At 36.8% G+C, this 12,109-nt stretch overlaps 3 protein-coding genes across 7 annotated transcripts in view; 1 reads left to right on the top strand and 2 right to left on the bottom strand.

Annotated features, from left to right (window-relative positions):
• CMSS1 (cms1 ribosomal small subunit homolog) overlaps positions 1 to 12,109 on the top strand; it is a 386,003-nt gene that overhangs the window by 42,131 nt on the left and 331,763 nt on the right. The window lies entirely within an intron of this gene.
• Positions 1 to 12,109, bottom strand: part of LOC144240494 (filamin A-interacting protein 1-like) — a 118,833-nt gene that overhangs the window by 31,339 nt on the left and 75,385 nt on the right. The gene's annotated exons all lie outside the window — the stretch shown is intronic.
• Positions 1 to 12,109, bottom strand: part of LOC144240490 (filamin A-interacting protein 1-like) — a 32,626-nt gene that overhangs the window by 14,192 nt on the left and 6,325 nt on the right. The window contains exon 1 of one of the 2 annotated variants that reach the window (XM_077774833.1): positions 5,798 to 5,858. The exons of the other annotated variant lie outside the window; for it this stretch is intronic. The gene's annotated coding sequence lies outside the window, so the exon portion shown is untranslated. Of the gene's footprint in view, positions 1 to 5,797; positions 5,859 to 12,109 lie in introns of those variants that run through there. 2 annotated transcript variants of the gene reach the window in all.

Below are 12,109 nucleotides of genomic sequence, written 5' to 3'. Positions count from 1 at the left end.
CTTCAGATTCCTGCATTAAATTATATGTGCTTGCTTGTTTGAGAAAAGAGATTGGTGGTAAATGTCCATATCCTAGGCCCTCATTCTGCTTTTTGTTATTTCGTCTGCAAACAAAGGAGTGGTTCTTTAATTTTTTCCTTACAGTCCAGAGCTCTACTGGACACATATGTTCATTACACAAACAACATTAATCAATAGCAAATGAAACAGAAAAGGAATATTCATCTACAATCTGACCAACCTAATACATCAATTATATTTCTACTTTTCCAGATTTTTTTCACTTGTTTTAAACACCTAGCCTGTATAAATAAATGTAGGGTGATTATCAAGCAGTAAAACCAATTCTACAAGCCATTAATGGCACTGTGTTGTTTCTGTTAGCTGTAGAAATCAATCTGTACGGAGGGAACTTCAGAGTCAGCTTACCTTTTCATCTGTCATTTTTAGGAGACACCTACTCCACTATATTTATTATATGGATCCTGAATTTAAGTTTTTGTTATGAATATGGCAAAACTTGTTCATTTGATTTTCAAACAACAAAGGAATTACTTAGTTCTGGGGATATACTGAGATGAACAGGGGAGGGTTCCTGTTTTCAAAGCATTCATAGGCTTTGGGAAAGAATGAACAGATAGTTCCAGTGCAATTCAGTAAAGATTCCAGAGCATTAGTTTTCAAACTTTTTGGTCTAATGATTCATTTGTACTCTTAAAAATTATTGAGGATTATATCTATCAATATTTACTATATTAGAAACTCAGACTAAGATTTTTAAATGTTTATATGTTTATTAAAAATAATAAGCCATTGTATATCAACATATTTTATGAAAAATAACTTTTTCGAAACAAAAAACTTAGAGGGAATATTTGCATTATTTCCTGTTTCTGCAAATTCCAATGTCTGGCTTTGTCAGAGTAATGACTTCACAGCACCTCATGTAGCCTCTGGAAAACTCCGTGTATACTTTTAAGAGAATGAGAGTGAAAAAAAATGGTGTTTTTATGAAAATAACTTTGAACTTGCAGAGCTCTTGAAAGGGATTACACTTTGAGAACCACTTCTCTCAAGGATAGTCTGAAGCATAAATGACAAATATGTCCTCTGAAAAAGCCTCTAGTTTGGGCTATCACCTGCTATAGGCTGTAACTGAGTGAGCCCCTTGCTTCATCCAGATTCACTGACCTACTCACACTGCTCCAGTGTTTCCATCATTAATAAAACTAGTTTGTTCCCTATCTCGGATAGGTAGAGGATTCTCTGCCTTTAATACCTCTCACCCAGTTCTAAGAAAAATCCTAAATGACAAAACTGTCTCCATAAGACATTGTATTTTATTTGAAACCATTAATTTGAAATAAGGTCATGAAATCACAGAGTTGCCTCATTTTTAAAATGCATCCATCCACAGTGCTGTGCATATCAGCTGATATTTGATTCATTTCATTTTTTTGAAGTAGCTACAATGAACACTTACCATATGCAAGATACTGTGCTTGTTATTTCTCAGTTTACCTTTTTCTGCCAAAACCAGCCTGTCATAAACTTATAGTTTCCCATTAACAAGCACATAGTGTGATCAAACCAAATTGTTTGTTCTTAAGATACATGAAATACTATATCTCTTATTCTAATTCTAGGTGTGAAACTTCACTTTGAAGGGCCTCAATTTCTAGCTTTGCTATTATTCTTCCAGAGCAGTTAATACATTACTTTTTCTTCCTGGTTTAACATGTTAATCACTAAGCAGGAACTATATACATAACATTGCTTTATTCATTTTCATATCTCCTCTCATGGCTAGACTTTGATAGTGTGGTTATGATTATATTCTACCATATCTTTTAGCACTTCTTTTCTAACATATAATTTTAATTGTTGCACTGCATTGACAGCGGCTACATTCATAGTTAAATAACCGCAGAACTCTAAGCAGTTTGCAGAATACATATAAGCAATTGTTTTGGAAAGTTTCTTAGTTTGAGATAGTTCTTGATAATCAAGCCTATAATTTATGTTTCTTTGCTCTACTCCCTTTTTCAATGGGACTTTTCACTGTTTAGTCTGATTTTTAGGAGCACTCATAAAAATAGCTATGACCAGTCTTTTTTATTCAATGTGTGCTGCTTCCTTTTATTTCTCTCACAAGTCAAAGGTTTTTTTCAAAATTACAGCTACAGCATACCATAGTCATAATGTAATGCTCAATTCATTTGACTTGGTCAGCAAGATCTAGAAGAACAGTAACACTTTTTTTGGCATCTGCTAGCTGAGTATGAGTGTACATCTGTGTCTGCTTTATGTCCTTGTTATTGAAGATCCTGTCATCATCATTGAGATCATTTAGACACATCATAAATGGGTCCATATCCGGCAAGATGAGTTACTACTTTTCCTTCACTGTGAAACAAGAATTGGGGCATGAAGTGACAGAGGAGGTTTTGGCTGGTGTCAGAGGAATCTATTTTAAAAATGGGGCATTTTGAGTGGGACTTTTCATTATCTGAACAATTTTGTTTGGATCCCCAGGGATTAGGGCAAGTGAAATTATAAGATGCAAATATTCAATGACCTATTAATTTTAAGGAGATTGGAAGCTTTTAGCAGAAAAGTAAGATCCTTATAGGAGCCTATGAAACCCTCACATTGAACAGAGGGACAGGGGTTGGGGCAAATCTCCTTCTTAAAAGCAAAACAAAAAACAAAGAACTGACTGGAAAAAGAAAAAGAAAAAAAAAATCTTGAGACGAAGGGTCTCCTAGAAAGAAAAACTGCTGAAAAGTGTAGTTTTAGAGCCAGAAAAAGACCACTCTGAGAGCTCACAGGCACAGAGTTTGAAGAGTCAGTCTACAAGGAGAATATTTTCATTTTGAGACCATGGAATCTGGACTAAAAAAGACTCTCCATACCCGACCAAAGGGCCAGGTAGACACTTGAAAAATATGCACAGATTAGGCCTGGGAAAGGAAACAGGAACTAATACAGAAGTGACAATAAGATTAGCACATATAAATCTAGGATAATTACTTAGAGCCTGAATTATGTGTTGTCTCTCCAGTGCTATAGTCAGTTAAGGAGCTTTCTAGAAAGAACCATAGGATGATGATGTTCATTTAATACCACTAAACTTAGGCCTCTCCATCCCCCATTTTAATTATTCATGTTAAAAAATACTCTAATAGATTTTTCTTTTTCCCATTTACTCAGATGGATTTTTCTGGCTTGCTTTGAATATATTATAGCTATAAAGGAGTTCTTAAAAAAAATTACTGTGAATACACTGCTACACTAAAGAACCTACTCTTCTTTTTGTGTTTTTAGCCTTTTACACACTCTGAATGAGTTTTTTCATTATTTGAAAAAGATCCCTTATATAAACATTTTAACATTTTCTCTGTTCCAGACTTTCTTTGAGATTGCTACTATGCCAAAAACAAAACAAAATAAAACAAAACAAAACAACCCTAGCCTATCTTTTATCAGATTGAGGCTTCAGGTCCTTGAGTTGACTGGGAGTTTTAGGTGGATATTTCCCTGATGTTTTAAGGCCTGTTTGGGCCAATCATAGCCATGATGCCTTCTTTCCCCTTACTGCCTTGTGTCTCTAGGGAGAAGCATTCAAAAAGCTACCCAGCATGTGATGCCTTGGGTTGTCAGAGATGTGTGTGTGCTCCTGTATTCCTGAAAGACAGAACATGCAGAGCTGTCTTTAAGTTTAAGTTGGTGATGGTGGTGGTAATGGGCTTGTCCCCAGGTTCCTAACACTTTAATTGCTTTTCTTTTGATTCCTTCCTTCTCCTTGCTGTAGTTGATTTTGTGTTCTGTGACTTGTGGATTTGTGTTCTTCTGTATCTTATCCCTTTGCCCCAAGGTAGCCTTCTGTAGGGATAGGGCTGATGTTCTCCCTACGGCCCATCCCCTACTGCCCCAGCAGTAGATGGCAGAAAACACTGCAGGCATCTGAGTGGCAAGGGGCAGGCAGGAATGGTGTTAAGTGCACTCACTGCAGCACTAATGGAAAAAAGGCAGTAGAAGACTATAGGAGGCAGGGTAGTGCTAGGGGAGAAATTCAGATCCTGGATTTCAATTTTTAGAGTTGAATCTTGGCTTCCCCGCTTCTACCTAGTATGGCTGAGCAAGCAGTTTTAACCTCTGAGTCTCCCTGTCTTCATTTGTAGAATGGGGATAATACTGGTGACTCCCTTATAATAGTGTTGTTCTAAGGATTAGGTAAAACAATCCATAAGCTCCTAGCATACTGCCTGGCACAGGACTTATCAGTTACTATTAAAAGTGGGAAACTGTGATGGTGAGGCAACACTGAAGAGTACCTGAGCCTAAAGTAGGGGTCACCTACAAGAGAGAGTCAGGGTGCACATTGGAATGAAAGGTATGATTACATAATCTGTTTACTGTGATCTACTTTCAGGCCATTCATGGATCTTTTCATCCATGCACATGATTAGCCATGTTGACTGTCATTTTAAGCCAGGGTTTCTCAGCCTAAACAATACTGGCATTTGGGGCTGAATAATTCTTTGTTGTGGGGGCTGTCCTGTGCATTGTAGGATGTTTAGCAGCATTCCTGGCCTCTACCTGTTGAATGCCAGAAGTAACCCAGTAATCCCCAATTCAGATGTCACAACCAAACAACGTCTCCCAACATTGCAAAAACCCTGGGGACAAAAATCATCTTTAGGGAGAACCACCATTTTAGGGCATAGGTAATTTTTTGGAAAACTTCTATTAGACCTCTTTGTGTTGTCTCTGATATTCATAGCTCTTTTTCATTATCTGTTGTTCAACTGTATTTGGGATTAGCTAGTATTTTCCATTTTTCTTTGGTTTATAGATCTACACCACAGCTCTTCTCCCTTTCTGGAAAAGAATGATGTTGTGAATGTGCATTATTCCGTGAAATGCCAGCACATCACAGTGGATGCTAATAGTGACCTTCCCAAAGCCTCTCCAATGTTCTGCTTATCTTACCCCTGTTCTTCATTCCTTGAGTGTGAACATGTACTTTCTTTGTGGGAAAGGACAAGACAGATACTCTTAGACTTGTCTACTTGGGTATTCAGAGGCAGGATGGGCTGACTGATTTGGCACAGACCTGGAAGGAACAGTCTTTTTCTGTGTGTGCTGCTTACTGCCACGTGTGGTTTCCCCAGTGAAAAACAGGGAGAAGACTACTGAGGATATTGTATAATGTTTTTCATTGAATACTTCAGAAGAAAATATAAAGTAACAGGTTGAAGAATACCCAAATTTTCTGAGAAAACAGCCGCTTGAGGTTTTCATATTGTTGTATAATTAATTTTGTAATTATTTTGCTCAGTTTTAACTCTGAACTTCAGTTTTGGATTGTAGTTTAGCATTCCTTTTTGGGGGGTGGGGTTCATGACATCTTTATTTGAAGAACAGTCAAAGGAGGTTACAAAGTAGAAAAAGTAGAAAAGGCAATAAAATGTCACATTTACTTTGATGGATGGGGGCTCCCTCAGGTACCAGGTTCCTGGGTGTCCCAGGTCAGGCTCCTGACTTAGCCCTCATCTGTGGCCAGAGCAATTAGCATTCCCATATATATAATACGTATTTCAAAATATTTATATTAAAAGGTAAACTGTGAGTGTCTTTCTCCCACCTCATCATCTACTCATTCTCCTTTCTGAACCTGTAACCACTGTACATATTATTTCATATATGTACGTGTAGAATGTCTTAATGAGTAAACAAACAAATATAAGTAAAGATTCTTATTCTCTCCTTCTTTATGTAAAATATAGCTTACTGTGACCGCTCGTCTGTCACCTTGATATTTGCAGTTAAACATTGTCTTGGACATCTTTCCATTAAATCAGTGTTCTTAAGCAGGGGTAGGAAAAACGAATAAAAATCAGCATGACTGCTAAATAAAATCTTTACAACTTCATGCTAAAGAAATTAAAATTTGTAGGACTTTTTAATCAAATAAAGAGGGAGCATCTACTTTTCCTATTTTAAAACTTTAAAGTAGATAAATTTCATATAAAAGACAATTTAAAGATAAATTATAATAGTAATATTATTTGATTATAATTTTTATAACAGCACTTTGATTATTATATAGCTGTCTTTAAAATGTGTGCATTTTGTTAGTTGAGAAACTGAAGCCCAGGCAGATTAAATAATATGCAAAGCCATTGTTACAGTAACCCTGGATTTGGAACAGACTTCAGTTCCCAGCTATGATCCAGTGCAGAATTTAGCTTACAGAAAGAGACTAGCATATTGAAGGTCTACTCTGCCATTTGCTCTAATTTAATCTTTATAAATGAGGTATTATTTCCATTTTATAGATGAGGGTAAGAACCAAAAAAACTAAAATATAGACAGGTTAAATAATTACTAAACAGCACAAATAACCAAACCAGAATAAAAATTCACTGACTGCAAAGTATGTTCTTCCCAGTTAACCAGAGTACATGCTAGAAAGCACAGAGTACTGACCTCAAAACAGTTTCCTCTTTTCTCCCATCCCATGTTTTTAATGTTCATTTGTTCATTTCTATACTCTCCGACCCCACCCCTTTGACTCTCTGCCTCCTTCTACCTTTGCTTTCTGTCAGCCACACCTTCCTTGTTTTTCCCTGAACACAACAGGGCCTGTGTCTTTTGTACTGGTTTCCTCCCCAGGGAGCCACTCATCCCCCTCATCTCATCTAGTACCATCTGGTATACTGTATTTTACTTATTTGATCATGGTCTTTCCTACTACAACATAAACTTAATGCGAGTGGGTAGGGGTGTGGGTGTGTGTGTGTGTGTGTGTGTGTTCACTGCTCAATTACTGGCCAGTTTTATTCCATGCTATATGTTTATCTTATACTTAATTGGTATCTAATAAATATTTGAACTAATACCTATTCTACTTTTAAATCATGTTATTCTACTTAAGTACTATGTTAAGGATTAAGCATATAACTGTAAGCAGTAGACACGTGGTAAGTAGTTTGTTCCTTCCCTCTATAGTCTGTGAATAACCGTTAACATTTACTAAGCAATTATTGTATGCCATGTACCATGCTAGTCCTGAAAACAGTGATTAGAGGCAAGTATTGTTGTCCTCATTTCACAAAAAAGTAACTAAGAGAAGTTAGATAATTTGGCAAAGTTTCTACTGGTTAATTGACAGAACCAGAATGTCAATACAGTTTTTACTCCAGATCCTGTTTTTCACCCCTATGACATACATCCACACCTCCTGTCTCATGTATCTCATGTACCAGGCTCTCCACTGAATAAGTGTGTTGTAATATTCTGCCTGTCAAAGGCACAGAAATCACCATTTACAATCTTTTGTTTTGTCATGGTATTTTCTGTAGGTTCATGATTACTTTGAGCCTTGATGATGAGACATTAACATTCTCTTAATCACTGTAATAATAAAGCAAGTTTAGTCATTTGGCATAAATTCATAAATATTTTTGGATGGTTTAAAAACTGACTTTGCCAGTAATAACATCTCATGTTCCCCAGAGGAGGTGGTTTGTCATAAATACCATTTCCGTTGAACATTTCAAGGAACTTAAAGTTCTCGGAAAATATTTTTAACAGGCAGACTTTTCTCAGGCAGACTTCAAGGACATAATACTATATACCTTTAAAAGTGTGGGTGCATGTGCTTTATCTTACTAAGAATATTTATATATATTTTCTTATTGCCCCAAATCCATTTATATTTAGATGTTTCTTTCTGTCTTAGTGGATTGAAGTAAACAGACATGGATTCTTTAGAGGAGCATTCTAACGTAGCTGTAGAGTTTTCTTTGTTTTCAATCTCCATTAGTCCCTTTTTTCTCTTCCCAGATCACAGGTTATTTTCATTCAGATATTGTAAATAGGTATTTTGGAGGATTAGGATAATTCCTTTCTCTTAACACTTATTCTTTGGTAGGTCGCTTTTCTTTCTTCTATTTTCTTCCCTTTAAAAAGTTACAAAGAGTATATCCTTTTCCAAATCTTAATTCTGAGCCAAAAAAAAAAAATTTTTTTTAAGCCCCTAGCTCCTGTAAGTCTTTAAGAAAGAAAAAAAAAAATACGCTTTCCTCTTTTTCCTCTTTTATTTGGCTTTCTGACATTAATTCACTGGTTTTCAGTTTGTCAGATTTAACATAAAAGGCCAAAGCAGGGAGCAGCCATGCGCCAGAGTGGATGAGTTCACTGGTTTTCACCTCCTTGTAGTCTGGCTGCCTTTACAGAGGCAGTGGCTAACGTGGTATGCTTGGGAAACCAAACGTTTCCTAACTTGTTAGTGGGAAATTAAAACTTCAGAAATTTAGAAACCACAACAACAGAGGCTTATGTTTTATCGTGACTCCTGAAGTCACACAGTTTGCCACAAGAAACAGGCTAAATAGGAGCCATAAGAATGTAAAATGTGAAACATTTTGATTCCTAGAGAATCCACACACACACACCCCTCCATTTTAGCTATAGTAAATCAGTAAATAAGGGGCAAAGGAACTAGGAAGATTTACTAGCACTGAATAGGATTCACACACAGGTCAGGGCAGTTGGAGGATGAAGGTTGACTTGGCTTCCTGCTGATTAACAGTCAGATCATGAACCACTGTGAATATCTTCCATCTACCCTTATCCACTTTTCCTAGTTCCTGAGGATGACTAGTTTCTTTCTCCAGGATGTTTTAGAGAGCTGTAGTATGGGCCATATGTAAAGTTTAATTAGACCGGTGGGAACGTTTTAATCTAAAACCCCTTAGAATGTGAGTGACAATTTTTCTTGTAGTCTGCATTTGTGTCCCCTTGTTTGCATTATAAAAATTAAAATTTTGTTTAATTTTTCCCTGACAGTTCAGAGCATTTGGGTTAGATTTTCCTTTTCTGCCAAGCATTGAGAAGACAGAATACATGAATACACAGTTAGATCCTATTTTCTCTAGGTAAGGTTCTTTTCAGATGAATGTGTTCTAGAGAATATTAGCCTTATGTTGTAAGGGGCAATTGAATCAAGCTGTTACAGTGGTTAGCAATGGACCAGCTGGAGGTGAAAGTAGTGACATTATACTCTACTTCCCTTGGCTGCTGATTTTGTACCTGAGCAAGCTTCACCCATTTAGTTATTTATCTCTATGAGAAATCTGTTTGTGGCAGAATTAAAGAAAAGGCTATAGTATACCTTGTGTACATGCTATAGGAATATCCATCCATTTCTGCTCTGACCCTATCTTACCTCATGATTGGAATTTAAGGGCAAACTATTTCAGATTTGCAGTAGTTGAAATAAGTGTTTTTGAAGAAAGCACTGACTTCACTATTCTTCACTTTTAAAGTTCACTCATTCACAATCAAAAACAAAGAAAAAAGCAAAACCCCATTTCTCAACAGAAAAGCCACCTTCTAATGGCCAGGGAATGCTGTGCCATTGTGTTACTGACTTTGTTCTCTGACACCTCCTCATCTGCCCATCACTTTAGCTGCAACATGGGGAAGCTGTACATTTCATCTCTAAGGTTTACAAAGCCTTTGATTATCCTCAAGTCTTAGTTCCACAGAGTAAAACCCCCACCAACCTTTAAACTCCTTCCCTCCCTTCTTTTTTGTATAGCATTTTGTACAAATTCACATGTCAAAAAATGTATAGTTTGTTCCAACAGAATAAATTTTATGACTTGTCACGGTCTCAATGGTTCATAACTACCCAGGACCTTCATTGGAATTTCATGGGATTCAACTTTATTTTTGGTTCTTTATACTTCAAGTATTATAGTTCAAGGTTATAAGTATTCCATAAAAGTAAAGAAATAAACCTTTTCAGTGTCTGACACTTAAAATGTTATGCTAAATAGAAAGTACACTGAAACTGTAAAATTAACACCTAGGAAGAAGTGTCTAGACTATTAGTTTCTGAAAAGGATTCTTTATTTTCTGTGGGTAGGATTTGCCTTACCTATTTGTTTTGTTTGTGTGCCTCCCAGGAATGGTAGGACTTTCAAGGTAAAACAGGGAGATTCCAGGCTAGCTTTTAAGCCTTTTGCTCTTTGGTCCTTTAACTACTCAGTAACTTGTTTCTTACCTCAGGTGACTAAAAAACCCATTGGAAAGCTCATTGGTTTCTCATAAGAGGGATTCCCTTCTAGCACGGAAATAAGGATAAAAGATAACATCACTTTTCAGAGTAGCTGAATTTAGGCACTAGACATACGGATCTTCTCCAGAAAGCTTAATCCTTTACTTCACACTTTATGACTGGGTATGAGAGAACATGAGCTCTTCCAGACTGCATCCTTACAAAACAAATGCCTCCTCTTTGGTGCTGAGGCAACCCCTTGTGCCTCAGCCTGGTGGAACCCTATTTATGGCTCAGATGATGATGGAGCACCATCCTTGTGGGGAGACAGGCATAACTAGAAGACTAATACCATTTACTGAGTGTCTGCTATAGGTCCAGCACTGTGCCAACTGTTTTTGCCACATTAATTTTTAAGAATTGAAATCTATTCCACATAAGTCCAAATAATGGGTTTAAAAATCAGTTTGAGTGTTCAGATGCAGTTTCAAGTCTTCTCTTTTAATCTCAAATTCTCTTTTCATAGTAGACTTCCAGGGGATGAGGGGATCCCTCATCATTTTTTGAATACTCCATTCAATAGCTTCCATTTACATTTCAGTTCCCGTCTTTTCTATGAATGTTTGTTCCACACCTTGTCTGGCTGGGTCCTCCTTTCTGAGTCTACACAGCCCTTACAGTTTTGTGACATAAATACTTTATAATGTTGTTTTATACCATTTTCTAATTTGTTTGTGTATAATAGTTTTGCTCTTGAACTAACTCTAAGCCCCGTGAAGAATTTGATACTTCTGTATTCCCCACATGGGCTTGAACTTAGTATGTACTTGACTGACCGAGAAGTGAGAAGAGCCATTTCTTAGGGGGGCATAACTCCCTCTTGGGCTGACCTAAAGTTCTCAGAATATGTTCTTATTATTAAAACAGAAGAAGTAAAGTTTTGTTCTTCTTTTTTCTGTCAGTTCTGAGGAAGGACAAACCTTTAGTGAAATGAGGAAAATACTTGAAGATAAATTTAAATAAAGTCCAAATGGGGGAAGTCCAGCCATAGAATCATAACCTTGCCTGTGATTCTTTGCATCTTTACCAGCCCAGTGAATTTTATGGAATTGTAAGAAGAATCTTGCAAGGCATAATTTTAAGGGAGATGAGTGGAACCCCAAATCACTTCTCAAAATTGTTCTCACCTTTATCTGAAAGATCCATCTGTCCTATTTATCCAGTGTGAAAACCTGAAGGTTAATATGACACTTCAAACATACTGTATGTTTAACTATCTTGGTAATAAGTGAATCAATATTATTTTTAAGAACAGATCATCTTTCCTTTAGCAGCAAAGGATTACCTTTCACAAAACTCCAGAGTGATTTACCTCTTCTGCCATTTCCAATTGACAGACTAAGAAACTAAGGCTAAGGGACTTGCATAGCATCTCATTGCATGGCCTTTGTCTTTAGCAGGATGGAACTTTCTCCTGCTCTTCTCTCCTAGGCTAAGCAGCTCCTTCCTTTTCTTCAAATGTTACAGCAGCAGTCACTTAAGTCTTGTCAACCCAAATGTGATGAATGTTTCACATTCCTTTTATGATTTCTGCTCAGAGATTTGTTTTCTGTTTTGGTTCACTTAAAAAAGAATTTTAAAAAGAAGGAGAAAAACTTAGTTCACCTTTAAACTTTTGTTCCAAGCCTGGTGGGCCATGAGATACAGTAAATCTGGCAGATTTGCTTCTGTCTGCGCTGCCCATCTTGAAGGGCTGACCTCATCTTTGAGGCTGTTCTTGGTACAGTGATCTGGAGCTCTCACAGGCTCAAGTACTATAGTTATGTTAATCTTTTCTCTGTGCTTAAGAGTGGATATTTTTCCTCACATCCCTCTCATTTTCTTTAGCTAATTCTTCTGTAATGACACGATCAGTGGCTTTTATTTTTATATAGTCTTTGGTTCTGCTTGATCAGAGTACCTTCAATGGTTACTGCTCATTATTCTGTCCTTCCCTGTTATTGAGAGATGCTTATGGTGGATGACAGTGTTTCT

The sequence above is a fragment of the Crocuta crocuta genome, unplaced genomic scaffold, assembly GCF_008692635.1.
Source record: "Crocuta crocuta isolate KB4526 unplaced genomic scaffold, BGI_CrCroc_1.0 scaffold6, whole genome shotgun sequence".
Classification (NCBI taxonomy): Eukaryota; Metazoa; Chordata; class Mammalia; order Carnivora; family Hyaenidae; genus Crocuta; species Crocuta crocuta.
Note: the sequence above shows the minus strand (reverse complement) of the source record. Positions and strands in the feature narration are given on the sequence as shown.